At 45.4% G+C, this 2570-nt stretch overlaps 1 protein-coding gene across 1 annotated transcript in view; it reads left to right on the forward strand.

Moving 5' to 3' along the window:
- The first annotated feature begins 401 nt into the window (after positions 1-401).
- LOC126494182 (gastrula zinc finger protein XlCGF26.1-like) overlaps positions 402-2570 on the forward strand; it is a 33064-nt gene continuing 30895 nt past the window's right edge. Inside the window, exons 1-2 of the mRNA XM_050131431.1 lie at positions 402-634; positions 1379-1502. The gene's annotated coding sequence lies outside the window, so the exon portion shown is untranslated. The remainder of the gene's footprint in view (positions 635-1378; positions 1503-2570) is intronic.

Genomic DNA, 2570 nt, shown 5'->3' on the forward strand with positions numbered 1-2570 from the left:
GAGTACTTATTAATGTAAACTTTGTTTAGAAGACAAAAAAGTTTATTTCCTCAAAAGTTGAGAAAAACTCCAATAAGTTTTTTGGTTTGTTTGTTTTCGAAACCAAGTCTTTCTATAGCTATAGAGCCTGTCCTGGAACTAGCTCTTTTAGACTAGGCTGGCGGTGGTGGCACACACCTTTAATCCCAGCATTTGGGAGGCAGAGGCAGGCGGATCTCTGTATTTGAGGCCAGCCTGGTCTACAGTGCTGGAACTCCAGGACAGCCAAGGTTACATAGAGAAACCCTGTTAAAAAATGAAAAAGGCACAGAGAACCCCTGTCTGGAAAAACCAACCCCCCTCCCAAAACAAAGCCCTCAGTAGGCGGGTTTAGAGGGAATACGTAGCCGGAAGTGGTTGTAGTGGGCGGGGCCAGGAAGAATGGCTTGGGAGAACCAGGCTGAAGTGACCAGAAATCTCTCTAGTCCCTTTTGCACTCAGGGAGCCGCGTCGTCTGGTACCTGGTGAGGAAGACCCCGCTGTGTGTTCGGGGACCTGAAAACTTCCCGGAGCCGCAGCCTCCACATCGGGCGGCCTGGGAAAGCCAGCAGCGCAGTGGCGGGAACCGCAGCCCGGCGGCCCTGGAACCTCCCAGGTCAGAGGAGCTGCGGGGCTGAGACCCAGCAGGGAAGGGATGGGGCTGTGCTCGCTGAGGCTGCTCAGGACGCCGTCAGCTCCCGTAGTCCTGCCCGTGGCCCTGGCGGGGGCGGCGGCAGCTCACTTCTTCACCTGCAGCCAGGTGCTTTCTTATGCGCCACGCGCACCCCTGAAACTTGTTCATCCGTCCGTTATCGTTCTCGCTCTCGCTCCTCGCAGGCTCTCTTACCTGGTCTCTGTCTGCCTTGGCTCTATTGCTCATCGTCCTCCCTCAGCGTGTTCTCTTAGCTGCTACCCTGGCCTACCGCCAATGATACCCGGTTTTCCACTTCTTTAGCCTTATAGAGACTGCTTTCAATATTATGTTGTTTGTGTCTTGGTATGCTGTGTTTTTTTTTTTAAGATTTATTTATTTATTATGTATACAACATTCTGCCTTGATGTATGCCCACACGCGAGAGGAGGGCGCCAGATCTTAGTACAGATGGTTGTGAGCCACCATGTGGTTGCTGGGAATTGAACTCAGGACCTCTGGAAGAGCAGCCAGTGCTCTTGACCTCTGAGCCATCTCTCCAGCCCCAGGCCACACTATTTTATAGTTAGCAAATGCACGTTAAACAATATTATAAATCTTCTTTTAAGTATTTATGATCACTCACCTGTATCAGAAACATGTCCCTTTTGTTGAGGAAAAGCACTCTGCCTAAGTACACGTGACCAACTTTTTTTTTTTTAATTTCAGGATTTGTTGACATTTAGTGCTGTGAATGTGAACTTCTTGTAGGAGTGGAAATGCCTAGACCCTGCTCACGGGACTTTTAGCTGAGATCTCCTGTTAAAGAGCTGCAGCAGTTGGGATTCTGAGGGTAAGAATAGTTTTCTTGCAATCTCCCTTGCTTCTGCTCCGGGTTCTTGGGAAAACTACTCTGGATGTGTGGGATCTGTGTGTGAATGAGTCTCACATCTCACAGAGTAAACTGAAATACAAGGAGAAAGAGACATAAGAGACATTTTCATTTATTTATTTATCTATTTTTGTTGTTAGTTAGTTGGGTTTTCTTTTTTTATTTTTAGATTTATTTATTTATTATGTATATACAGTATTGTCAGTATTCTGTCTGCATGTGTGCCTGCAGGCCAGAAGAGGGCACCAGATCTCCTTACGGATGGTTGTGAGCCACCACGTGGTTGCTGGGAATTGAAATCAGGACCTTTGGAAGAACAGGCAGTGCTCTTAACCACTGAGCCATTTCTCTAGCTCCCCGTTAGTTGGTTTTTCGAGACAGGGTTTCTCTGTAGCTTTGGAGCCCGTCCTGGAACTTGCTCTTGTAGACCAGGCTGGCCTTGAATTCACAGAGAGATCTCTGCCTCTGCCTCCCCAGTGCTGGGATTAAAGGCGTGCACCACCACCACCCGGCTAGAGATCTTTTTCTTAATATTTTCTCTTTCCTTAATCTTTAGGCAGGTGTTAGCATCTTTACTTTTTGCTCCTTGAAAAGTTCCAGGTGTTTTCTAAAGAATCTCTTTCTCTTGTGCAGCCTCACATTGTTCAGTCAGTCCTGCTCACCTGGGAATCAAAACAAAAAGTTCTGGATGGTGAAGAGAGGAAACAATAGCAAAAGATCCAGGTTTGTTACAGTGATTGAGGAAGGTGTAAAGAGACTAGGAAGGGCTCAAGTGACAGAAAAATAGGACATGAAATTGGTTTTGCCACATTCTGATTAATTCTAAATGATTCTAAAGAATTCCACAGAGATTAATCTCAGGATTTCCTATTGGTAGGTGTTTGAAGATTGTGTATGTAAAAAATTAATACTCAGGCAAATATAATTTTATTTGACTTTGCATGGGAATGATGTCCCTCTTTAACATCTCTGGTTGTGTTTTTATATTAAGTGGTTTCATTAGTTTTTTTTTTTTTTTTTTTTTTTTTT

This window comes from Alexandromys fortis, unplaced genomic scaffold, assembly GCF_014885135.2.
Source record: "Alexandromys fortis isolate MF-2015 unplaced genomic scaffold, M_Fortis_MF-2015_v1.1 scaffold_351, whole genome shotgun sequence".
Classification (NCBI taxonomy): Eukaryota; Metazoa; Chordata; class Mammalia; order Rodentia; family Cricetidae; genus Alexandromys; species Alexandromys fortis.